This window comes from Ursus americanus, chromosome 15 (genome assembly GCF_024610735.1).
Source record: "Ursus americanus isolate L20-20 chromosome 15, mUrsAme1.1.p, whole genome shotgun sequence".
In the NCBI taxonomy this organism is placed as follows: domain Eukaryota; kingdom Metazoa; phylum Chordata; class Mammalia; order Carnivora; family Ursidae; genus Ursus; species Ursus americanus.
Genome location: NC_142141.1, coordinates 59,476,362 through 59,503,989, shown reverse-complemented (window position 1 = coordinate 59,503,989; position 27,628 = coordinate 59,476,362). Strand labels below are relative to the sequence as shown.

The 27,628-nt window shown below is 41.9% G+C and overlaps 1 long non-coding RNA gene across 1 annotated transcript; it reads left to right on the top strand.

The window, feature by feature from the left end:
* LOC148108883 (uncharacterized) lies at positions 1-27,628 on the top strand. The gene is made up of 3 exons (XR_015726817.1): positions 1-83; positions 24,556-24,636; positions 27,459-27,628. It is a non-coding gene; the product is annotated as an uncharacterized LOC148108883 (long non-coding RNA).

The window sequence follows — 27,628 nt, the reverse complement described above, 5'->3', positions numbered from 1 at the left end:
CGAAATTCTCGGCACACCTGATAAGCCTGTTCAGTCTTCTCAGCGAAGCCTGCGGAGCTGGGAAACAAGTGGGTGAACCAAATGTGAGTTTCGCTGGGTTTTCTTCTTCTCCCTAATGTTAATCCTGCTTTGCCTTTGCCTTTTTGAATTTTAGACAACAATCAGTTAACACCACCCGCTTGCTTGCTTTTTTTTTTGGATCCTGGGGTTCCTTAGGGCCACCTTCTCCCCTACCCAGGAAGTCCGAGTTCACCTCTCCCTGGGCTGCATCCTAAAGCTTGGAGGGTGGGCAGGCCTGCTCTGCCCTCTCGTGCTGATGGCTCTATCCCATTCGAAGCTTCATGATTCCTTTTTGGCATAAGAAGGCCTAAGACTGAAACAGAGTATCTAATTACGTTGCAAGAAGAACTCTCGACCTTCAGTTCTTAAAAATCTGCCTGCTAGTCTCGTGTACACACATTCTGCAGGTGCACCGCCATCATCACAGAAACTGGAGAGAGAAGATTTCAGGGCCCGCAGCCCTTGGGAGGCAGCGGTTACGCAGCAACTTTGTTTCAGTTTCCCTGCGAGCTGGGGTCATGTTCGAATAACAATGTCTCTGAGGGCTCACGCTGGCGACAGCAGAGGCCGACCCCAATAAATGCAGTTGGGAGGTTCATTAGCGAACCAGCAGGACCAGAACAGAAGTTCGCAAAGTAATTGCAAGGCACTGAAGATATTTACAATTTCTTTTTTTCCCCCCCTCCAAGTTTTAAGATCAAAGCTGAGGCATCTGAACTTTAGGAAAAGAAGGGTCAGGGTGGGACTAAGCTGAGGGGGAATGGAAGATTCCAGATGATCTTCAGAGCAAAGGAAGGGCTGAACAGTGAATTGCAGGACTGTCTTAATTCTGATTTTCTGATGTTTGATTGCACTTGAGTCTGTGATAAGTCAGGAGCTGTTGGCATCTCGTTTCACTGAAACTCCAGGCTGCCCTAGAAAGGACAGTTCATTCACTGTTATGTAACAATTCTCAAGGAAAACTTTGCCTGGTTGCTGAATTAATTGATACTCTGGAAAGCCTGGAGGGAACCTCTGTGGGAGACCATGGGGCTGCTTCTAAATGGGAAGACTAGTACATTACTCAGGGAAATACTATTTTTTTCTCTTCTCTTTTGTTTATGAGTTAAGACAAAAAGGGAGTTTTGGGGGTTGAGGAATGGAAGAAACAACGTGTAACTGAGTAATCACGTTACTCGGGACGGGCTTACTCTGCAGTTACGTTGATTAGTGTGACCTGTGGCCCCACATGTTCGGAGTCTACATTTGTAGGATCATGGACAAGGATTATTATTATTAATTATCATTATCACAGAAGTGTAGAGAAGACCCTTGAACTTGTTATGGCCATAAGAGTACTGAAGTACACTCAGATTCTGGGTGACATTGCTGGGCCTGGACACTTGTTGTCAACCCTGGAAAACACATTCAAACTGCCACAGACTTCTTTAAAGAAACTTGGTGTTAATACTGAGAATGCATCACCAGACAGTCCAGCCAAAACCACAGGCTGGCAAGACATTCAGAGCTTTGGGCATGGCCTCCGGGAGACAGGAGAGGTCCTTCATGGGATCTCTTTGAAGAATCTAGAAGAAAAAGAGCCTTAAAAACATTTGTTTACTTATGTGGGTGCTTAGCTTTGGAAAAGATGATGTCATAAAGGCTAGGCTTTGTCAGTCACAGTCATATGTGACGCACAGCCCACGTACAACCCACCAAAGAAATAGGGCCAGCATTTACCAAGGGCAACCCTCTCCTTCTATTTAGTGCAAAGGCAACCCAAAACGGCACATCTCAAGGAAATCTATGAAAAAAAGAGTTTGGGTTTGTTTGGGTTTTTTTTTAGTTGAAATATTTATTGAGATACCTGTGCATTCAGAGCGCCGCGCCTGCCCTTTACCCCGTTCCCCCCACAATGGTAACATCTCGGGAAACTAGAACGCAGTATCACAATCAGGATATTGACATCAGTACAATCTACCCGTCCCACTGTGATTTCCCCAGTTTTACTCGTTTGTCTGTGTGTGGGTTTAGTTCTATACAAGTTTATCACATGTATATCCACCAGCACCACCGCAACCTAGACACAGACCAGTTCTGTATTCCTCTTCTTTCTCTTTGAAAACCACATTCACCTTTTTGCCAACCCCACCTCAGCCTTCCCTCCGCCCAGTCCCCAAGCATGGGCAACCACTGATAAGCTCTGCATTGCTAAAGTTTTATTATTTCAAAAATATTATGTACATGAAGTCATATACTATGTAGCCTTTGTTTGTTTTTATCACTCAATGTAATTCCTTGGAAATTCGTCCAAGCTATTGGTATATCTATGGTTTGTTCCCTCCGATTCCTGAGCGGCCATCCATGGTATGGGTGCACCAAAGTGGATTTAACGTCTGTCTACTGAAGGACATCTGGGTTGTACCCAGTTTTTGGTTATTATGAATTAAGTTACGATGGACATCTGTATAAGGTTTTTGATGTGAACGTAAGTTTTCATTTCTTTGGCATAAATGCCCACAGGTGCAATCACTGGGCTCTATTACATTTGCACGTTTGGTTTTATAAGAAGCGGTTAAGCTGCCACCCAGAATGGCTGTGCTGTTTTCCATCCCCATCAGGAATGTGTGAGTGATCCAGTTTCTCCCCTTCTTGCCAACATTTGGTGTTGTCTCTATACTTTATTTTAGCCGTTCTAATAAGTGTGTAGTGATAGCTTGTTGTGGTTTTCATTTGAATTTCTCTGATGGCCAAGAATGTTGAGCATCTCTCTTTGCAGGCACTCATTTGCCTTCTGTGTGTTCCCTTTGACAGAGGTCTATGACTGTCTTACCCATTTTCTATTTGCATTGTTGGATTTTTCACTGTTGAGTTTGAGAGTTCTTTATATATTCGAGGTACTAGTCCTTTGTGGCATATGTGGTTTTCGAGTATTTTCTCCGAGTCTGTGGCTTCTCTTTTCATTCTTTTCATATGGTCTTTCTCAGAGAATACGTTTTTAAATTTGATAAAGTCTAACTTAGCACTTTTTCTTTTTATGGATTGTGTTTTGGCAGCAAGTCTATAAACTCTTTGCCTGGATCCCAAAGTTTTCCTCCTACAGTTTTTGTGTAAGTTTTATGGCTTCAGAGTTTGCATTTAAGTCCATGATTCATTTTGAGTTAATTTTTGTATAAGGTATAAGACTTAGTTGAAGTTCCATTTTTGCCCACAGATGTTCAACTTCTCCAGCAATATCTGTGGAAAAGGCTATCTCTCATGTCCCCTCCATCAAATTGTTCGTGCGTTTTGTCAAAAATCAGTTGAGCGTGTTTGCACATGTCTCTTTCTGGGCTCTTATTCTGCTCCACTGATCTACGAAAAGGGAATTTTCAAAATTGTTCTAGGACTTAAAAAATCCACTTAGTTTTGTTGTTTGTTTTGGGCCTTTGAGTAAGCATACTCTGCACTTCTGGTTTCTCGTAAATACTAACTTCTATGTGAGTTTAGAAAATAAAGACACACATACATACCTCTATATACAGACATACATGTAAACACACACATCAGGAATGTGATGATACAAACAGACATACATTGAGTGCATATATGTATTATAAAAAACTCCTCAGTATAAGTTACTAAAAGTCAAAACTCATCACATTATAGGTTATTAATTAAAGGTTTATGATTTGCCATAGTTAGAAATAACTTTTCTACATTATTCTTAGAGTTAACAAAAGCTAAGTTAGACGTAACTTTCTGGAAATTGGTTCTTCCCTTAGAGTACAAGTGGTGTAAGAGAGAGGAATATATCTAGTATTTAACACTAGGTGGTCTCCTGGAAACCACACTTTTTATAAATCATCTTTATTATTTTGTTCATTTTCAGATTAGTACTAAAAAATCAGTAGAGACTTCTGTTTGGGAGAGTTGTAAAAGGTTCATAAAATGTTATTCCTTATGTAATGAAAATCAATTCAATGAGAATGCCACGAACTCCCAGTGTGCCAGATTCATACAAGTGTGGTGAGAAATTCAAAAGAAATAGATGAGCCTATGCTCCCCTGGAAGCAAGTACACTTACGAGAGAAGACAGATACAAATTGAGAGTGCCACACAACAAGAAAGAAGCACAAGCGTGGTGTGATGCTTGTGCACCGACAGGGAAGGAGTTCAGCGTACGGGACAGGTGATTCGCAAGCAGGGTTAACTTCGGGACACTGCTTCCACAGTCAGTGTTCAGCCTGGCTTTCAGAGCACCTGCAGGATTTGAGTTGGCAAAAACAGAACAGTTGACAGCTGTCCAAAACAGATTTTCGGAAGTGGGAGATGAGCCGAGGCTGGAGTTTGGAGAGTTGAAGGATGCCTCATGGAATAAGAGACCGGTTTGATTAGAACTAAAAGTGGATCAAGGGAAGTCATTAATGAGAGAATGGATGTGTCAGATGTGTTTAATGAATACCTGCATGTCTGGAGTGGAGGTTTGTGGCTTTGAGCCAAAAAACCTAATAGGAAACCCTTTCGGCAGGCGAGCAGCCTAATAACGGCAGTAAGTAATACACGCCCTGGGTACGCTTCTCACTCAGACCTTCAGACGTAGGCAATGGTTACTGCAGATTTAACTCCAAAGCTCTTGAGCGTGAGTCAGGAGTCACTGTTAAAGACCCATTTCTAAATTAAATCACCCTGGGGCAGGTTATGAGAACGATCATCAGAACTCTCGGGACACAAATTTGTTCTCTGGCAGAAGCAGTCGACTATTTAATTATCATGGCCACATTGCAGAATTCAGAGTTAAAGGTTTGTATGGTTGACATTAATGCCCAGAAAAAGGTGGGTAGGGGGAAGGAAAGGAAAGAGAAAATAGTTTGGATGTGAACTAGATATGCTGAATGGAGATCTCACCCCCCGCCCCTTGGGAACCTGAGCCAAAGAATATGAGCACAGACTTGTTGGAAACCACTCAAAATTGCACTGCTCAGATAAGACAGTGCCCAGCGTCCGCACTATGTCATCTGTTTTTTCCTAATAAGAAACGATGGGGAAAAAGCCCTGGCATTACGCTAGGAAAGATATCACCGCTCTCCTTGGTATTTTGTTGTGTGGTATCATACATTTCACGTTTTGAAATTTTTCATCATGCTGGATTTTTTTTACTGTTAAATTTCATCAAGCATATAAGACAAGAATTCATTCGCCTTATAGAAAAATCAGAAACAAGTTAACACGACTCATACGTCATGTTCCTATGTTATGTGAAATAGAAACGTTCTTAGGCTCTCTAAGCGCTCAGGGATTTAGTCTGGGTTCTTAGCTGTCTACTAAAATGTCTGCGTACAGCCATCCTCCGAAACTTGAATGAAGTTCCCAATACCTGTGGGGAACTGTCTGCCGTAGATGTAACCACATTACATATGGATGTAGAAATGACCTACAAAAAGATTAAAAATCGGGGGCGCCTGGGTGGCTCAGTCGGTTAAGCATCTGCCTTTGGCTAAGGTCATGATCCCAGGGTCCTAGGATCCAGCCCCACATCAGGCTCCCCGCTCAGCAGGAACCTACTTCTTCTCCTGTCTCTGCCTCCCACCTCCCCTGCGTATGCTCTCCCCCTCTCTCTCTGTGTCAAATAAATAAATAAAATCTTTAAAAAAAAGAGAGAGAGAGAGAGAGTAAGAAGTGATCCATGGTCCATACCAAGAGAGTATCCAGGACCCAGATTCTGCCCAGAAGTGGTCAATTCTTTGAAAGGTCGAGCTTGGGTATCTGGGGTGTAGAACTTCTCGAAGCTGCTGAGTGATGCAGAGAGGCGGGGGTCCAGGTGCCACACACCCACCAATGTGAGACTGGAAACCTGTGGGCAGAGGGCAGGGCAGTCACCTCATTCATGAAGAATTAAGAACCCGTTTCAACTGCTGACCCATTACAGTGTTGTGTTAAAGAAATCGTTGAGCCACGCCAGGTGGATTAATGTTTCTTATACCATTTTCCTCAGAATCAGCACTCCCCTGCATTGTATCACATCCTAGAATGTGTGTGCCTTTAGCGACGGAATTTTCTATCTTTTGTACAAACTTTGGCGTCCTGTGACACTGGCCACAAGTCGCTCATATTAGAATACCGCTGTCTATAGTCAACCTTTCCGCAGACGCTCTGTTCCCTGTGCAACTGAAAAGGGTTTTTAATATCTCTAAGCATCTGTTGGGTATTTTCTCTAAAAAAAAAAAAAAAAAAAAAAAAAAGAGCAAATTTCACACTTCCTCCTCAGATTCCTCCTCAAATCACACAATGTGTCTGTGGAATGCTCCACAGTCCCTGCCATTGCCTTATACCTGCTTTTAGCTGAGGCAATTTTTAACACACTGCTTTCGTGCTTGTAGGTCCTATTAACTAAGCAGTTTGGGGTGGGGGGAGTTTATAATAAAAGAAGTGGTAAAGGTTAAATGTATTTATTTCTCTTTTAATATTTCCCATATTTGTGGCAAAGATGCTAGATGCTTCAGTTAATGAAAATACTTTTTTTCTTTGAAAATACTTTAAATAAGATAAAATCACTGCAAGACGGACAAGTAGGACAATACCGTAGGAGGTCTTGCAGTTCTCTTGTAACTGTTTAAACAAGGTTTTTACCATAGCAAGATATTTTCTCACTTGATGGAGGCTCGAGTAAATTATCAGTTGATTAATTAAGTGACTGCTAGGCCTATTCTCTTCTGCCTTGTGGTAACTGCCATACAGCGCAAAGGGCAAGGAGTAGCCTTTCTGCTTCCCTAGCAATGAGCAGGTGCGTGCAGAGGACCTAGCTTATCGTGTAGGTACGTGGCGGGCCCTCCGTCTCTCTCTTCCCTCCCTAAGCCCTTCTGACCCTGACATCTATAGAAGTTTCAACATTGGCATTTCCTAAGACACTTGAAGATCTAGCACATAAAACAACGAGGAAACAGTATTGTGTATCATTTATCTCAGTAGGGGTACGTAGTTTGTGTCTTTGTTTTAATAATGCAAACGCATCCTTATTTTATGTCAATACTGAGAAGACATTGTACTAAGTAAGAAATCAAGGCTAAGCATGCTATCCAATTGAATCTCCTGAAATGGATTCCCAGAAAAGCTTCTAGGAGCAAAAGAAAAGAAGAGCATGAAAAAGCACCATTTGGTAGATGTGGCATGTTAGTTATTGGAAATAAACATGCAAAAGCTTCAGCCTATCATTTCAAAGTCAAGGGTAGAGTCAGTGTCTAATACATCATGCAAAGCTACAACCAAGCTTTTTTGGCAACAAAAGAATTCTACCAACAACGAGGGTATCAACAAGTATCCCATCCACTGGCCTAGTGACTCTCGTACATCTTCCATTTCTATAGTACTATTTCTTTCTAGCGACTTATAAGTAAACCAAATTCTTCCTCCGAACTTGAGTGAGTAGTCTGGCTTGAGGGGGACAAAAAGGTATTAGATTACTTTATGACACATAGCTTCTGTCGTCGGCCTCTATTTATCAAATTATTATGCACCATAGACTTAAAAGAATGCAAGTCCAAACAAATTTCATAAACTTTCTATTTTCAATTATATTTGGTAAAATACGTTGGAAATTTTAGAGACCTGGTCTGAGTCGGAACCAATCGAGGTAAGTTAAGCATGCGTTTTCAAAGCCCTAAATGTAGAAAGATGGAGAGAAAGATATGGAAACTGGAAGATAGCCCTTGAGAAAAATGATAATTATGTAGGTAATGCTAGCGTATATTCATAAGGAGAAAGTAGGTGTATGCGTGGAATCTAGGAACTTGGACCCAATCATGATAGGCAGAAATATGGTTTCTCAAAGATGTCCAAGGCCTTGGCCCCAGAACCTGTGAGTATGTTAGCTTACGTGGCAAGAGGGCTTTGCAGGTAGGACAAGTAAGCATATTGAAATGGGAACTTTAGCCTGAAGGACACAGGTGGGCCGAGTGTAATCACAAGGTCTTTATAATAGGGAGGCAGTGCTGTCAAGGTGAGAGGGGATGATTTCAAGATGCTAGGATGATGGAGGAAGGGTTGTGAACCAGAGAACGCAGGGGGTTCTAGAAGCTGGACTAGATAAGGAAATGGGTTTTCTTCCAGAGCCTTCAGAAGGAATGCAGCCTGCCAACGCCTTGGTTTTAGCCCAGTGAGACCCATGTCAGACTTCTGATTTCCGGAACTGTGGGATAATAGGTCTGTGTTGTTTTAAGCCACTGAGTTTGGGAGAATTTGTTAGAGCAGCCATGGGAAACTAACACATCCATCAAAATCACAGAGAGTAAAGTCTGAAAAACAAATTGCTGCTTAACTATCTTCATTGAAGAAATATGCTTTTCATTCAATAGCTTATGGAAAAAGGCCTATACAGAATTGTCTCTTGGTGACAATCCCAAACTTCCCCTCAGAGGGAGAAGAGAAAGGTGCCGCGTCCTGTGGTCCTTGGCTCATAGGGCCAAGTGGATGTCAGATCCTCTAGGCAGTTATACACGAACAAGACAGCATTGAACCTTGCCCTCAGGGAAGCGAGACCTTAGTGATTCTGTGTGTTGGGAGTTCTTCTTCTGTTGATAGCACCTGATTTTTCTTGAGACCTACTCAGGCTCATCCTGCTGTCCACGTGACCCAGACCTGAGACAGCCGGAAGCCTACACTGGCCCTGGTCACCATGCTCGGTGGAGGTGTTGCGTGGGGCCCAAGCCAGCAGAACATTCAAGCCAATGATACTTAATTGCCACACTTCTGTTTGTGCCACTTTCGCTCTTGTTGGATTGCTAAGAAGACAGGGCAATGGACTGAATATTTGTGTCTCCTCGAAATTTATATCTCGAAATCTTAATTCCAGTGTAATGGTATTAGGAGGTGGGGCCTTTGGAAGGTGATTAGGTCTGAGAGTGGAGCCTTCAGGAATGGGATTTGGCTCATATAAAAGTGGCCCCCGAGAGCCGCCAGCCCCCTCGGCCATGTGAGGACACAAGAGGAAGTCTGCATCCTGGAAGAGGGGCCTCCCCCGACCATGCCAGGACCCCAGTTTTGGACTTCTGGCCTCCAGTACTGTGGGAAGTACGTTTCTGTTGCTCATAAGCCACCCAGTCTGTGGCATGTTGTTACAGCAGCCCAGGCGGGACTAGGACAGGAAGCCTGTAGTCCTGGAGCTGCAGGTGTCCATCCTGACATCATTAAGGAAGAGTGTGAGCTCTTCTGGAAAGGAAGCCAATGCCAAAGAAAGCAGAGCAGAAAGGGAAGAATGAGAGACTGAGGGGAACCTGGTGATGTCATCGGACCCTCTGGGTCCCATCCTGGCAGACCCTTAGACGTCAGCTTTGTAGGCTAAGACATTGACTATTCGTGCTTTACACTCGACCAAGAGTCCTCCCTAGGAAGGAAACAATACATGTTTTCTCCTTTCCAATTATGGCCACACAAACGCACACACCACTCCCCCTAGAATGGACATTCATGCCTCCAAAGAGGGCATTCAAAAGGATGAGATAAAATAAAAGTGCCTGAAAGGGTGAAGATCACCAGCAACTCTCTAAAGGAATTCATAATGAGAAGGCTCTGGTATTAAGAGAATGAAAGTCAGCCAAGGGATGAGTGAAAGAAATCCAGACCTACCACCGACCTCCAAGAAAGGCACAGAAACCACTGCAGAGAGCCCTGGGGTACCCCAGGCGGAGGGGTAACTCAACTCTTAGGTAACTTCGAGTAACTTCCATGGATCCAAAAAGTGCTTTCTGTTTATTTTCCAATTCACTGGAATGTTCTTTGGGTTCTAGAGAGGACAGGGTATCCTTATCCTCCTTTTACAGATGAGGAAGTTGATGTTTGGAGCTGTGGCATATCTACGTTATTGATCTGGGGCTGTTGGAGCTTTAGCCTTCGTACCTGGACCCACATTCCTGACCCCAAACCCTTTCCAAGACCCGAACTTGGATTCTAAACAGGTGAAGAAGTTCTTTGTACCGAAACTCATTCCATCTGAATGATGGCTTTTTTTTTTTTTTTTTTTTTTTGGTCATATAGGTGTGCACTAGGCTTCTTTGGAAATACTTGGGCCCTAAAGTCACTCTGCACAGGAAATCTCTTTGCAATCAATATTTAGAATGATGCAGTTCAGAATCGAATAAAATGTCTTCTGTTCAGTGTTTCCTTGATTCAATAAGTGCTGAATTGTAAGTCAATAGGAGACGTGGCTTGTTTCAAAATGGGAAGGAAGGGCGTTGAGACTGCTTCATACCTACCTCCCCAGGGCACAGCGTGCAGACCAGACTATACGCAGGACCCATCAAACCCATCCTGATATTACCTACCACGGCTCTTGAGAGGATTCTGCCTAGCTCCCCCACCTGCTTCCAGCCCCAGATTCCTGTGTTGATGGAGGACTAAAATGCAGAGACTCCTTGCTGCCCCGAATCCTGAGAATGTGTTCTGTGCAGGTTTTGCAAGAAGTGAGGGAAGCTCAATTTAGAAAGACTTCAGGAAAGGAGATAAATTTTAGTCGTCTTTGAAACAGACATAAAGCATGACCCAAATTCATTAAGGAAACAATGAAGGAGCTTAAATGTCATGAACTTCAATTACTTTCTCTGTAGAATGGGGGTGATGATGACTCTCCTATTATTTTCCTCCCAGATGTTTGCTTTGAGTGCACAGTATTTCATAAGCTGAAAAGAATGATATAAAGTTAGTGCCATCAGTGGTGTTGATATTTTTATGAGCCAACGTATAAAAACAGCAGACAGAGTCAAATGAATTTGCATAACCATCTTTGGCATATTTGATGCTCTTTGAACAGGAATGCCACCTGTCCTCTGCACTGCAGTCCTGGTCCTCCTGAGGGGAACACCGCACCTTCCAGGCACAGGGTCTGTCGGTTAAGTAAGCATGTAAAGAAAACTTTCTAACAAGAAGAATAAAAGGTGGAGAAGTTGATTAAAGTCTTGGATTCTTTTCCTGGCAGGAGTTAGAATAATTTATGCATCTTCCATCTAAAGCTTCCTGTCTGATTACATTGAGGAGAACAAAGTCATTAAAGGCAATTACCATGGTAATAGACAAGAGATTGAAAACTGAAAACGCTGAAGGATGGGTAAGTCCATCTTCCTGTCACACAGGGTAGTTTTCGCTCTGTCTCTAGGTTTCCAAAGGAATATGAATTGGTAATCAGCATGTTTCATATTCATAATGCAATCAAAATGCATATTTGAATAAACGCCTCATTTAATAAACCAAGAAAATATTCATAACTGTTGTGGTGTAATTAGGGTATGCAGTTTTCGTATTTTTATTGAGGTATAATTACATATAGCAAAATGTGTGGATCTTAAGTGCACTCTCTGATGAGTGTTTAAAAGTGTATGTATCCATGGAACCAACATCCAATCAAGGAAGAGCATTGCCTTCACCCTAGAAAGTTCCTTCATGTGTCTCAATAGTGTACTTCCCTCCCACACCCAGAAGGACCACCATACTGGGTTACAATTCCACAAATTAGTCCTTGAGCTTCATAACAATGGGAATATAGAGAAGTAATACCCATGCCTAGCTTCCTTCACTCACCAATTATTTTTGATATCCATCCATGTGTGTGCATCCAGAGTTCGTTTCTTTCCATTGCTGAGTAACATTCCATTGTATGAGTATACTATTCTTTGCTGGTTCATTCTCCTGTGAATAGACACTTGAGTTGTTTAAATTTCTTGCTGCAGAAAGCACTATCATACAGATGTTTGCGTGCGCGTCTGTTTTCATTTCCACTGAAAAATTATCTTAGAGCAGCACTGTTTCTTAATTTTATAAGAAACAGCCAATGTTCCACACTGGTTTCATCACGTTACACTCTCCTACCAGCAGGCATGAGCTGTCCTGCCGCTCTGCATCCTCTCCAGCATCTGGTGTCGGAAGTCAGGTAACGTGAAAACACTCTTGTTTCTGTATAGTAGTGTCTCATTCTGGTATTACGCTGCAATTCCCTGATCTGACATCTTTTCTTGTCTCTTTTTAGCAATGCTTATATCCCCGTTTGTGAAGTTCCTACCCGAGTCTTCTGAAAATTTTTAACTGGGTTGCTTATCCTTTGTTTTTGATATAGAGAAGTACTTTATATAATTTGGATTCAAGTCTTTGTCATGTGTAGATTGTAAATATTTCTCCTTGACACGGATTTGTGTTTTTAATTTTTTTTACGTAGGCGCCATGGAGCTCAGGGCAGGGCCTGAACGCACGACCCTGAGATTAAGATCTGAGCGGAAGTCAAGAGTCTGACACTCAACAGATTGAGCCATCCAGGCGCCCCATTGTCTTTTTTAATTTTTAACAAAGCCTTTTGAAGACTAGAAATTTTTTACTTTGATGGTCTAGTTTACTTTTTTTTTTTTTTAGGGTTAGTGCTTTTGCAATCTCTCTAAGAAATATTCGACTACACAGGCCACAAAGATATTGCCCCCTTTTTTTATGGAAGCTTTACAATTTTAGCTTTTAAATTTTTCTGGAATCCATCAATGTGTGTCCATTTTCTTTTATTTTTTTAAGATTTTATTTATCTATTTGAGAAAGAGAGAGAGAGCACCCAACGTGGGGCTCAATCCCAGGACCCCGGGATCATGACCTGAGCTGAAGGCAGACATTTAATCACTTGAGCCACCCAGGCGCTCCTTTGTCCATTTTCATGTTAGATATGGATCAAGTTTCAATTTTTTGTAAACAGATATATAGTTGTTCTGGCATCATTTGTTAGAAAGACTTCCCTTTCTGCATTGAATTACATTGGCACACTTGTCAAAATTAATTTTGCTGCATATATGCAGATATACTTATGGACTTGATTCACTTTCATAGATCTGTCCATCCTTACACCTGAATCACACTGTCTTGATTATAGGGTAGCTTTATAAGAAATCTTAAAATGAGGAATGTGTGTCCTCCAAATGAATTTGTCTCTCTCAAGGTTGCACTTGGTGTTCTGAGTTCCTTACCTTCCCACATCAATTTGGTTTTTTGTTATTATCTCCCCCCCCCCCAAAAAAAGCCTGCTGGGATTGTTAAGCTATGTATGTTACAAATTCCTCTTCCCTTTACATACCTTCCAAGCAACTACACCAAAATGGGGGGGTTAACCCAGTTCTCTAAGTGTGGTAAGGGGAGAACCGGGGTCCTCCAAAATCTTTGTGGAAAATCTGGAAGGTCAACACTTCCCTTAATAATCCAAAATTGGAAGGTAGCATCATCAAGATGATGACTTCGATTGCTCCTGACTTCAGCCCCTCACCAAGAGAACAATTAGCATCTATCCAGAAACAAGACACCATGGTCTTGAGAAAATTCCAGAACCTGGGGATGAGGCTGGAGCACCCCCTTGACCATAGAGACAAAGAAGAACCAATGAGAAAGGTAAAAGGAGCCGGTACACTCTGACTACACGGCCCCTCCCCCAGGCCGGCACGACAAGGTACCAGAGGGCTCCCTAGACCTGTGGTTTCTCCAGAAAGACAATACTATAAGATCTCGCTTCTATCTGGAATCTAAAAAACAGAACTCATAGAAACAGAGCGGATCGATTGTCATCAGGGGCAGAGGGGTGGGGGGTGGGGATAAGGGAATGGGTCAAAGTGGTCAAACAGTACAACTCTTGTTAGAAGACAAATAAGTTCTAGGGATCAAATGTACATCTTGGTAACTATAGTTAACAATACCGTGTTACCTATTTAAAAGTTGCTAAGAGAGTAGATCTTCGATGTTCTCATTACCAAAAAAGTGTGATTGTGGGAGGTGATGGGTATAACTCACCTTACTGGGGTGATCAGCTCACAATACATACATTTACCACAGTATCACGTTGTATACCTTAAACTTACGTAAGATTACATGTCAGTTATATGTCAATAAAGCTGGGGGAAATCCAAAGTCATTATCTGCCTGCTCATTCTCATTTTCTCTCATGAGTGCAGAGAACAGAAAGCTCATTTTTCTGGGTTCAGATCACTTTATAATTAACCTTCGAGGAATTTTTTGAGTTTGGGTTAGTAACAAAGGAAACTGTGCACAAATATCAGAGCAATCTATTCAAATTTCCCTCGCCTGTCCAGCTGTAGACCTATAATAGGCCAGATTTTCTTCACCTATTTCAACCAAAATGGCATGTCACAAGAGATTGAATATAGAAGCAGATGAAAATCCAGCAGACATTCTCATCTCCTGTTCTATTCTATCTGTTACAATATATTATTATTATGAAATAAGTGTAAAATTCTTTTAAGGAAACTTATTTTTTCATGCATAGAAAACTTGGAGAAAGGAAACCATCTCGCATGCAGATGGGTTTCTGTGAAGTAAATTCCACTCCTACATAAAGTGACAACTCTACCTTTTCATTTGGAATCACCATCCTGCACAAAATTATATCCTTTTCCCAGACTCAGATGTTCAAAGTTATGTTCTTTATGCATCAAAAAAGCTTTAAAAATGCTCTTAACATTTCGTACAATCCAACTGCAACTCTATTCTAAAAAGGAAAATCTAAGCTATAATAACTATTCCCACACAAAAATGGTAGTAGCCACGCTGGCATATGCATACAAGTATATTATAAGCTCATGTTTCCATGTGCCTTGAAAGGCTGATATTTTTCCAGAGATTCAGCCATTTTCTTCACTAGGACTAGGATGGACAAGCACATGCTCGTGCAATCATGAGTAAAGAAAGCCAATCACTTTGGACCCGGGATATGGATAAAATGCAATGGCGCATCTGATGCATCCACTAAAAAGCCCAGCACCAAGAAGAAAGAGGGACACCCTCCTGAAGGCTCTCTCTGGAGACCTCTGCCTGCACATGGTGGCCTGCATGAGGATGAGGATGATGGGACGCCCCAGTACTGAGAGCAGTGAGGAGAGGGGCTTCAGGACCCCAGGCTCTGGAGAGCTCCTGACACAGCTCGTACAGATGGAAATGGTCATCCGGTCCTCAGGTGACACATTCAGGGATGGACATCCACCATTCTATGAGGCAGCCCTCTCCATAGGTTACGGCTTTCACTGGCAGACTCAACTTCCTGGAACTAACATTAAATCTGCTTTGTTGCAACCTCCACTGCCATTCCCTTACACAAAGAGGAAGAGAGGCAAGTAGCATGTTCTAGGGTCCCCTTCCCTACGAGCTGACCTGGGAGCAAGCTGGACTTTGTCTATGATCATTCCTGGGTCAGCCACAGTCAAAACAGGAAAAATCCATTAACCTATTTTCAATGATAATGGACTCAGAATAGCACTCTTGTCTTTGGAAGAGCAGACATTTACTGTGTCCTTCTGAATTAGAGCGCCTGCTTGTCCACAAAACTCAAGAGTTCACGCCACCCTCACTTTGGTCCCTCTCTGGTTTGGTGGAGGGAGATTTTGGAATAAAACCAACAGTTTCATCAGTCACATTGGATAATTCCCATGGCTGCCAATAGTTTGGCCTCAAAAGAAGCATTCTTCTGAAAAAAAGATGGAAAAAATGCTTAGGTGTTGCTGGATTTCCTTCGTGAGTGAAGATGTTCCCTCCCAATGCCTTAGATCTCCCCTTACTTTCTTATATAATATTTAGAAATTGCCAGACACTTAAGTGTATATATATTTATATATATACTGGCCTTTAGTAAGACCCAACGCAGTGAGGAAGGAAGAGTGAGGGATTTACTGGCAAGACAACACTCTGAAAGCTCCTCAGGCATTTCTTTCTGTGGAAGCCGTGCTGAATTCCCTTTAGCTTCCTTCCTTCACCTAGAAGTACAAGGAAGATGGCGTCTGTCGCAGAGTCCCCCCTGCTTATCCAACCAGCAATGGCTGAGAGCCAGGGTGTGTGTACACGGTAATAGTCACAGAGGATAGAGCAGTGGACAATTATTAGGAAGTACAAATAAATACAATGCCTCCCAACGCTTGCACAGAGCTTCCAAGGGCACCAGGCACTCCTCCAAGCACTTACAAAATTCATTTGATCCTTGCAATTACTCTATAAGGAGGAAATTGCGGCAGGGAGAGTCAAGGAACGTGCCCAAACCCCCACATACAATAAAGAGATGGAGTCTACACTTTAATAGAGCGGCTTTCAAGTTTCTTTATCTCCAACACAAAATCAGAAATACCTTCCACGTCATCACTCAGCACACACACACACACACACACACACACACACACACACACACACAGAATGAGGGATAGTTTTACAATACTTAATTTTTACCGAGTGTAATGCATTCTCTTCCAGGGCATTCTAATTTTATTAAAAGTGTCTGTCACCATTCACTCAACTGACTCACAAGTCCCTTCCTAATGCATCATCAGCTTGCAGTTGAAAATCACTAGGTTAGTGGCAGGAAGGACATGAAAGGCACCATCACAATGGAACTGTAAGATTTCTGGTGGGGTGTGAAAGCTCCGAGGATGAGGATGGGAGTGGGGATAAGAGAGACCTCTGTGTGCTGAGGACCACAAGGCCAGAGGTAGAGGCCTGGAGGAGCTTTCCAGGGGGTGGGAACAGCCAATGCACAGGCTCTGGAGCAGGAAGGACCTCGGCACAGAGAGGAAGCCGCAGAGGGCCAGTGTGGCGTGAGGCAGGGGAGGCCAGCACTGGCCAGAAGGGGAGGTTTTGAGGCTGAGGTGAGGAGGAGGGTAACGGGGGAGGGGGAGACTGGGAAGTGTGTTGGCATCAATGAGGCTGGAAATGCATCGGTGGGAGGACCGAGGGGGAAACCAACACTGAGCGGTGAGGCAGAAAGCAGCGAATCATCAGGGCCGGGTGTGCAGAAGGGCGAGGACGAGGCATGGAAATAATCCAGCTCAACCTTGCGTTTCATCTTGCGCAGCCCCAGCCATGGCTGGGAAGGCCTGTAGGCCTCGAATGCGGTGGTGGGTGCTGTTGGTGTCCCTCGCTGGCTGGTCATGGCTCACAGCTGCCCTCCTCTCCGGAGTGTTGCTCTCTGCAGGATGGGATCTGCTTTGCTCTGAGGTCACATGTTGCCCTCCCCCTGGCAGGGAGAGGCCACCAGCAGCCAGTGGCCAACTGCCATGTGTATGGAAGGTTGGCCTCCTGGCCTAATAAGGGATAACTCTGTGGCGTAACTGATGGATCCAGTTACACTTTCTCCACATCGCTCCCTTACCTACCTTTCTTTCCTTCGGTCTAATCCTGTTTTCCCTCGCCCCCTCACCGGAGAGCTCTCCCACTAAATCACTCTCCCAGGAACCCTGTCTCAGACTTCACTTCTAGAAAACCAGGCTGAAAACATGCATATTAAACAGACATGATTGGTACGGCTAGACAGGAAATTGGCCTAATGCTACGGACAGACACCATTTGGAATTTAATTTATATGAAGTCTCTTTACCTGAACTTCACATTGTGGGCCAGTACTGACCTTTGAATTGTTACAAAGCTAGGAAATTGCTAGGACCATTCTAGACATACCAGAAATGCCCCTCTCTGCTCCCATGGGCCTTCTTTACACACTCCTCTCCCACAGCCCAGAATCGACAGTTCTCCACAACACAGGCCTTTCCTCAGCACCACCACCTAGCGGATTGATCTCCAGACCTCCTACGAAGGGGCTTAGAGCCTGAACCATGACAGGATATCATGTCAGGGCTGGGTGGCTAAGTCTGAACCAGGTACAAGTGGATCAGAGAAGGCCATATGCTGGGCAGAGAGGGAGATGGCCACAGGGATACAGAGAAGTGGAGACTTGCAGTGGCCGTAACCCCAGGAAGGGAAGGATGCCATGGTTCCTGGTCCCTGACACGGCCCTCAAACCTATACTTCCTCACCTGCTGGGGCTTCAGAGATCTGCTTGGCTTCAGCTGTCCAAGGGATGAGCTGCCATTTTGAAACCAATTCTTCAATAAGAGTGAAAATTAGAATCAAAATGACCCTAATACTTCATTAATAAAGGTAGTATAAAATATATATGCAGTTGACCCTTGAACAACGCAGGGGGTAGGGGTGCTTATACCCTGCACAGCTAGAAATCTGCATATAGCTTTTGGCTCCCCCAAAACTTAACTACGGATGGTCTACTGTTGGCTGGAAGCCTTACCAATAACATGAATAGTCAATTAACATATTTTGCATGTTGTATGCATAATATACTGTATTCTTACAACACAAAGTAAACCAGAGAAAAGAAAAATATTACTGAGAAAATCATAAGAGAAAATACATTTGCAGTCCTGTAATGTATTTATCCAAAAAAAAAAAAATCTGTGTATAAGAGGACACGCACAGTTCAAACTTGTGTTGTTCAAGGGTCAGCTGTAATCAGATATTAAATTGACTTAATGTATCAGCTCATGTAGAAATATTTATGTGGGCATCAACATTGCTTCCTGTATCCAAACTGCAAAACTCATGGAGTTAATCAAGAATGTATCACTTCAGTGTCTATATATTCTCTTAGGGTAAGAGATTAAGAAAGAATAATCCTATGACTCCTTCTATGAACTAACTCAGTACACTGAATGGTCAACAGACTTGATTCTTGGGCCAACAAGGGATGAATGAGGTCAAGCAATTTTATTAGTTATCCCAATCCTAGAATGAATATTCTATTTATCATGAATTAGGTTGCTGATACGGTGCTAATACATTCCATGTGCTCTTACTACAGTCAGAGCTAAATTGACTGGAGAGATATATTCAGTGATCACAGGTATTTACAGGTAAAATATTTCTTCTTGCATACTTAAAGAGAACGGAGAAGAGGGGAGAACTGTCCAAGTGGCAAGACCTTGCACTATTAAATCAAATTTCAAAGGTTCAGCCCCTGCTTCTAGGGGAGCTCAGAATGAACTTAGTTGAATCTTAGTTCTTTCTGGGTCTTTTTATCCTATATCAAATGGAGGTGTCCGCCCCAGGGGAGAGTCCAACAATTCATCCTGATACATTTTAGATCACAGAAGGCTACCCTGAATTTTTATTTAAAGTTTTTGAGAACTAAAAGAGCATTATTCCTGACTTGTTTATTCTCTCCTTGCTGACAGAGAACAGGTCTAATTTCTGTTGACAGCTGGGGATGGATTCCATTCAGGCTCAAGCATGTTACACAGTACGATGCCTTATCTTTCAGACCTGGAGATTGCCCCAACAGTATCGCAAAGCTATGCTTACAAGACAATGTGTATTTGTAGTTAATTACCAAACTAGATCTTGATCCCTTGAAAATGGTTATCAGGTGCTTTGTGAGCTAGACCAAAAAATGACCTATTTCTCATTAATTCACATGAACACTTGAAGCAATACCCTAGCGTGTTTAAACGGAATGGCTATACTTGCAAAAATAATAAGAATACGCTTGTTCTTGTTTCTACTCCTTGACTTAATTTCAGTTATTTAGTGATTTTTAGGATTTAAAAAATATGTTGTAAAAGAAGTCCATAGTCCTTTTAGAAAATACAGAAAGTAAAAAAGTACAATACTAAGGGAACAAAAAGTCCTCTATAATTCCACATTTCACCATGCACAGTTTTGGTGATAATATATTGGCTTGTATATTTACATAAAAATTTTGGAATAATTCATTTAAAATTATAGAATAATTTCTCAGTGTTATATTGAAAACATGATCATTAGGGGTGGCATATCTTTTGACTACTCCATCTTGTGCTATCCTTATAGATATTAAATAACCTCTAAATATGCATTTTTCCCCTTTTTCCTTCCTTCCTTCCTCCATCCCTCACTCCTTCCTTCCTTCTCATCCATCCATGTATCTATCTAAAGTCTATTAACAATTTGCCTATTGTCTTTGGGCTAAAAAATAAAATACCATAACAGAATACAATTTAAAATACAGTAACAAAATACCATACCAAATAACAGAACTCTACCTCTCATAGTCATAGCTGCTGGGACATCCAAAGTCAAGGCACCCCAGAGTCAGTGTCTAATGAGACACGTTTCTGACTTGTAGCTGGCTATCTTCTTGTTGTGTGGTCACAGAGGAAGAGATGTGAGAGCTCTCTGGGGTATCTAAAAGGGCACTGATTCCATTCACGAGGGCCCTACATTCATGGCCTAATCTGTTCCTAAAGGTCCCACCTCTAGATACCATCACATTAGGTCTCACCATATGAAGGGGGCAGAGGGGAACAGTGGGACTTGGGGGCATAGTCTATAGCATTTATTGTAGATTTCGAATATATTTCCTCAACTTTGTCGTTTGCTTTTAATGTGGTTTATGGTTTAAAGGTACCTACATTTACATTTAGAGTTGATTAATATTTTCTTTTATGACTTCTTTGATTTGGTTTTATACTTTGAGATCACATGAAGGATAAGGTATCCATGTATACTTTGATTTAGTTAATATATTTTCTAAATTTTATTTAAGGGAAGTAATATCAGCTAGTGGTAAAAACCTCAAACACTATGGAAAGATGTTACGGAGGAGAGTTAAAGTCCAGTTTTCCCCTGCACGGCACTGCCTCGAGCTTCCCACATCCATTCTGCAAAGATATCTGTACTCAACAGTTCCTCCCCTCCAAAGATTTTCTTTTAACGTACTAACTTTTCTTAATCTCATTATTTTCCTTGCTGTTGTTTCCATTGTAACTTAATAAGCTTAATTGAAACTGCTAGGTAATAGAATAAGGCAACTTTATCCTAGTTCTCTTCGTCCATGAAAGAGTCTCTGGCATTCTTCGATTTTCAAATGTCCTCTAACAATTTCAAGCTTGCACAAGTATCATGCCCTGGTCTCCTTTCACCATAACTTTGTAATGTGTTTTAGATCTCCATTAACAAGGATTTCCAAATTACCCCGTTCTCTAATTTACTTAAATTTACTTGTTAGTATTATTCTGATCTTTGAGACTGCAGTCCAAAATGAAGTATTTTAACATCTAATTATTTATATGCATGGGATCATATGATACTTCTCTTACTACAACATGCAATACGACACATACTTACTGCTCAGCAACTTGGCTTTTGTACTTTATATCTTTAATATTTCCCTATATAAGTAGATCCATGTTATTCTTTTTAAAGGCTGTATACCCTTCCATTAAATGTAGCTATGTTTCATTAATCATTAGTTTCCTGTTGGAAGACATTTAGATTTTCTCAATTTTTTTAATATTACAAAAGTGCTCTTACAAACATCTTTATACACATATATTTATGTACATCCATAGGAAATAGTTTCATAAGTACTATATGTAAATTTTAAATTTTGATGGGTACTATTGAATTATCCTTCCAAAAATTTCATCCAAATTCATGGTCTGCCAAAAGTTCATGAGAGAGCCCATTCTCTCTCATTCTCTTTAATATGTATTTTATCAGTTGAAAATATTTGCATACGTAATTGTGGAAAAATAGTACCATAGTATTGCATTTATTTGTACTTGTTTTCTGTAAAAACTGTAATAGTAAGTGGTTATTAAATATTTTAGCCTTTTATAATGTTCTGCCTTTCTTTACTCTTTGCCTGTTTTAATTCGGTACTTTGTCTTTTTGTTGTTGACTTGAAAGGGATCTTTTGATAAGAAATTTATATCTATTATCATTAACATTCTACCTCTTTTCTTTTTACTTAGTGTATCTTGTCTTTTTTTCCCTCATGGAAATGACCAATTCTTTAAGGTCGAATGTATCAGTCATTTAAATTATGGATTTGGGGTTTCCCTTCTTGCCTGGACAAGAATATTGAGCGCAAACCCTGCTCCTCTTCATATACCCGTGACCATCTCTTTCCTTCTGAAGAGGCTTCCTGCCTTCACCACCAACTTTGCTGCACTCCCTGAGGCTCCCTGAATCCCTGCTACGTCACTGAAATGCCACATCCCAAGCCATGGATCTGGCGTGCCCGGTGGTCACTAACAGACTAGATAATCCAACCTAGGGGTGCCGGGCAGTTACCTACCCACGGAGTGAACCTTGAGCGATGGGAAAAAGGAGACGGGAGGAAACATCTTTAAGGTTCCTTCACCATCACCATCGCCACCACGTGCTTCCTTTGGTGGATACGTTTGAGATCCGATTCTTCATTATCGTGGGTTCAGCGGCCCTAGCTGCCGAGCTGACCGCCGAGCCTCCGCGCAGCCTCCGCCCAGCCTCCACGCAGCTCTCTGTGAAGCAGTGGCGGCAGGCAAGGCATTGCCTGGCATTGCTGGGCTGCCTTCCTAGCCCCCTTCTCTTTCTCCTCACTCTCCCTGCTTCAGGCTCTTTGGAGAAAATCTGGGCTAAGGCATTTGACATTGGAGGTTGTTCCAGATAATAGTTCCCAGATTTAAGCCAATTAATAGACCCAGAGTGCTCTAATTGAAGGGGACAAAGTATCTGACAATGTCAAGAGGGCTGATGTATCCACAACTTTTATAATCCACAACAATTATAACTGAATGCCCAACCAGCAAGAGAGAGAGACTCATGGTGACTCTGTGTAGCACCAACCCTTGGGAGAACTAGCCACACACTTGCTGGCAGATTAACTACATTAGATCCCTTCGTCTTGGAGAGAAAATGATTTCTTCTTGAAACTGTACTGAAGAAGTCACTTGTTCAAGGGTACACACCTACTGAGCGCACTGCTCTTTCTGTCTGTGGAAAACATAAATGAAAAATATTAACCAAAGAAGGAGTAGAAAACATTAATAGTCTAATATGTGTGGACAAAAGGTACTAAAAATATAGCTGGTGAGACAAATATTTAAGGATACTACAATTCTGTATTTTATAAATAATGTAACAGAGAGATTCATTTTATAAAACTAGTATGATTCTAAAGAATAAAGCAATGAAAAAAGATTAAAATGCTACTTGTACAAATATCAAAACCTGTGCTAATCTTCAGTAGATATGTTATGGTATATATATTATATAAATCAAGGCCAGTGAAAGCTTCATCAAGCAGAAACATGTTTTTGCCCTTCCCCTGTTTCCCAGGCTACCTGCCCCCAGCATGTCACACCTGTTCCCAGCACCCACTGGATCTCTAAAGACCAATCCTATGAAACCCCATCAAGTGGTGTGTGAAACAGAAGGATTAATTAATGGAGGATATTTCATACCCACTTTGTGAGATTTTCTAAATCCAGTTCTTCATTGGTTTGGGTCTTAAGTGAATCCTTTTTGTGCTTGGTGCTGCATTAATTTATGTAGCTTATGGGTGTGGGCAGGTGAATCCAGTTCTGTGGTTGTATCAGAAAATACACAAAATGTATACATTCCCTGCCTCAGGGACATAGCTTGAATATTTTTCCTTCTCATTTTATTATCGTTTGTTTTATTTTCCCATTATTTGCCAGCAGGAAATGACAGGATAATTCTCAAATAACTTCCATGTGTTGAAAGGATTTGGGCTGCCTTATATGGCTAAAATGTAAAATTAGAGAGGAGTAAATAAATTCTGTAAATGTGATGTTCTACAAGCCATCTTTGGATGTTAGCCTAAAAGACTCTGGTTCTTACCATAGGTATTCTCTCTTTCAGTTCCAAGATGATGCCTTTCCAACTTGCTGGTCTTGGGATGCAGGTTCCATCAACTTTAGAGACCAGTCCCTATGTGACAGTTGGTTTTAAATATTCATGGCAATGAGCTTGCAAGACCAAGAAGGATTGGCTTGGGTCCTCCCCATTCCGTAGATGATGTGGTTGAGTAAATTAGAATGGCAGCTTTAAAGTTGTGTGCATGCCTAATTCATTCTCTTTATTCCTTTGATAAAAAAGGGGCAGGAGATGAGGTCAGATAAACAAACAATTTACTGTTGGCAGACCATAAGCTACTGCTAGATGCTTCGCATACCCATTAACTGTTTAATCATCACATCCCTAGGAGGTGATGCAATCAAGCACATCCATTTACAGCTGATGTCCAGAGAGGTTAAGACATTGCCCGAGGCTGCACAAGTAGTCACACAGTCAGTAGGACTCTATGTTTGCTTGACTCCAGAGCCCGTGATCTTCTCTTACTGTCCTTCCTCTCCAAGGTAGATGTACCCAACCTTGGCAAGTTCCCGGTGTCCTTGCCACAGCCTCCATATTGTCCCCTAAAGGGGAGTTCACAGGATTCTCCTTCACTTGAGCTGTTCACTGGCAGCTCCCCTGCTTGGACCATCTCTTATCTCTGTAACATCCTCACCTTTAATTTTGTTGCCTTCTTGTTCAGTCTCGTGAAACTCTCTCCCTTCCCTCCTTTCCTTTCTCTTTCCTGTTCTTTTTCATCAGAGTACTTTACTGAAAGAGGAAATCATCCCCAACAGTAACAAAATGTAAGAATGGTGTTTCTGTTGGGGCGCCTGTGTGGCTTAGGTGGTTAAGCATCCCACTCTTGATTTTGGCTCAGGTCATGATCTCAGGGTGGTGAGATCAAGCCCTGCATTGGGCTCCGTGCTGGGAGTAGAATCTGCTAGGGATTCTCTCTCTCTCTCCGTCTTCCTCTCCCCCCAGCTCATGTGTGCCTTCCCCCTCAAAAAAAAAAAAAAAATGGTGTTACTGTTAACACTGTTTTGTTAAAAATAATTCCTAAACCAGGCTGACATGTGACTCCTTCTCCAGATGTCCCTGGAGGCCTCTTGACCAGAGTGTCCAGGAAATGCTTCAAACCTCTGTGGAACTTTCCAGAAGACGGGCTTTGGGGTAAGGCAAGTGACAAGAACTTCTTGGGGGCAGAGAAACAAGGAAGGAAGAAAGGGAAAATAAATGTGCAGCTTTAAGCTAATTTCCCTCTTGCACTGTCTCTGCCACACATCTGCTCATTGCCTGGCTCCTTCCCTTACCATCATGCCATCTTCCGCCACCCCCCCATCAGCACCCTGCATTCTTGCAACGTTTCCTTCTTTCCCCAGCTGTCAGTGGTTCTATGCAAGTTTTTCTCAGGAAATAATGGTATATGCACTTCAGACACAAAAACGCTAGCCCAGCCAAATTCAGACAAGAAGACCACAGTTTAGCCCTATTGGGAAGGGGAACTATTTAAATACCTTGCAGAAAATCTAGCTAGCAAATGTTCACTGATGATCATTTCTCCTGGACTGGCATGGCTATGGTGACTGAATGCCACATCTGCCTCAATCACTTTCATGTCTCACTCGGTTGTGGGTCTCCATCTCTCCTCATTGGCAGCCCTGAATGAGCATATAATGAATCATTTTCTTTTCTGTCATTCTGCAGCTGATACTAGTTAACAATAATTAAGTGATGGCTGAGCCCCACCACTGCGGTACCAATTTACCGAAGGCACGGAGAGTTAATCATGACCCACGTTTTTGAATTATATCTGGTGGCTCTATTATTCTGAGCACAGTGCTAATAAAGCAAGTTAGGTTTTGATGCATTCACGCATGAAAGTTAGGTCTTTTTTTTTTCTTTAAAGATTTTATTTATTTATTCGACAGAGACAGCCAGCTAGAGAGGGAACACAAGCAGGGGTAGTGGGAGAGGAAGAAGCAGGCTCATAGCGGAGGAGCCTGATGTGGGGCTTGATCCCAGAATGCCGGGATCACGCCCTGAGCCGAAGGCAGACGCTTAACCGCTGTGCCACCCAGGCACCCCTCAAAGTTAGGTCTTCATGCATTTGATGCATGAGGCTCTTTTCATATCTTCATGACTTCATATCATAACTCCAAACAATCTTCTCAAATATGTATTATCTTTTCCTAAAAGGACAATGAAAAAGTGTTATTGAATTCGCTATAGAAAGGACAAATCCAAGTAACGCACAACCAACAGTGATTTACATTTGAAGAAAGACACTGTTCATTTACCAATATGCAGTGATTTTTATTGCCTTACTTAGACACCCTCTAAGTTCTTTGTGTTTTTCCTAAGTTAGGCCATAAGGAAGATTAATTATGATCATTTTGGTGGTTGTGGAGTACAGGCTAACCTTGGAGTTCTCTAAATCACTCCCAGTGAATGGAGTGATTATAATGGGCTGTGTGTGTATAATCAGATGACTTAGAAAATGCTGTTTAAAAACTCATAGCTGTTATATTATATGATCAACTGGTTGGTCCTTGAAATTCTAAACTTCTGTCAAATAACAATCATATTCTTTGAAAACAAAGGTCAGGAATATATTTCATACATGATCTAGGTTGACATAATCCAATGCACGTGCACATTTGCACAATAGGAATCATGGCATAATGTATGGGAGGAGTACACAAACCCACAGAATAAATAAACGTCTATGCGCACATGTATCTTTCTGGAGAGGTCTCTAATGGAAAAGGCCATCAAGGAACTATCTAAAAGATCTGTGGCAACCCTGTACCTCTTCTCAGGAATGAGTGAGGCAGATCATCCCTGCACGTGGTTACTCTTCCAGGGAAGTAGCATGAATGGCGAGGCAGTGGTAATTATTTGAGTCTACCCTATGTCTATATTCCACTTGAGAATCAGTGGGCATCATGGGACATGGGGGCACACTCAGAACAGAATGGGATGCTTTTCACAGTCAGCTGCTGCCTGAGGTGTATGTGAAAGACATTCTTCCACTCACATCTCTAGCTGAGGCTTTCAAGAAAAGATACTCTGGAAAGAAGAGAGTCCCTATTTTCAGGATTCTATGATTTGGGGAGGTCACTTTACTGATTTAAGAGGTGTGGACCAGGCTTGGAAAGAAAGAATAGATCAGAAAGTGAAAGAAATAACCTACAGGACTTGGAGTTTAATTGCTTGAATTACACACTTCCTATGGAGACCAACGACTTCATTATTTGAATAGACTTGTACTTCAGGTCATTACCTAGCTCAACTAAATTAAACATTTACTTTTTGCCCAGCATAGAGCCTGATGCGGGGCTCGATCTCACAACTCTGAGCTCATGACCTGAGCCAAAATCAACAGTTGGATGCTTCGTCAACTGAGCCACCAAGACACCCTGATGTTCCTTTTTTTTTTTTTTTTTTTTAAAGATTTTATTTATTTGACAGAGATAGAGACAGCCAGCGAGAGAGGGAACACAAGCAGGGGGAGTGGGAGAGGAAGAAGCAGGCTCATAGCAGAGGAGCCTGATGTGGGGCTTGATCCCAGAACCCCGAGATCATGCCCTGAGCCAAAGGCAGACGCTTAACGACTGAGCCACCCAGGCACCCCAACCCTGATGTTCCTATTCTTAATTATGGTTTTACTATATATTTAGCCATATTATAACTTGATTTCAGACCAGAGGTTTTAACCTGAAGTTAAAATGTCATACGATACCATTTTCAAAGTACAAATGGTTAGAAACATAGGGGGGAAAACTACAAAGGAAGTTCAAAATGAATACATCCTCTAAAATACAATTTTTTACATTAGATATTATATATCACTGCAAACTGTAGCAGTCCTTTATGTAATATATTAATTACATTTATTTTTTGCTTTGGCATATTTTTTTGGAATTTATTTCTATATAAGTATTCCAACCTACAAAATACTTCTTATTCTTCTTTTTTTTTTTCCCATACAGATTTTAAACATGGAATGCAACGAGGTTTGGTTCAATGTATACACCTATCAAGACAGAGAACATTTCCACTACCCCCCAAAAATTCTATTATAACTAGTGTGATTCCCATCCAGTTGATTTCCATCCCTCTTAGACAACCACTGCTTTGATTTGTGTCGTCAAGACTTGAG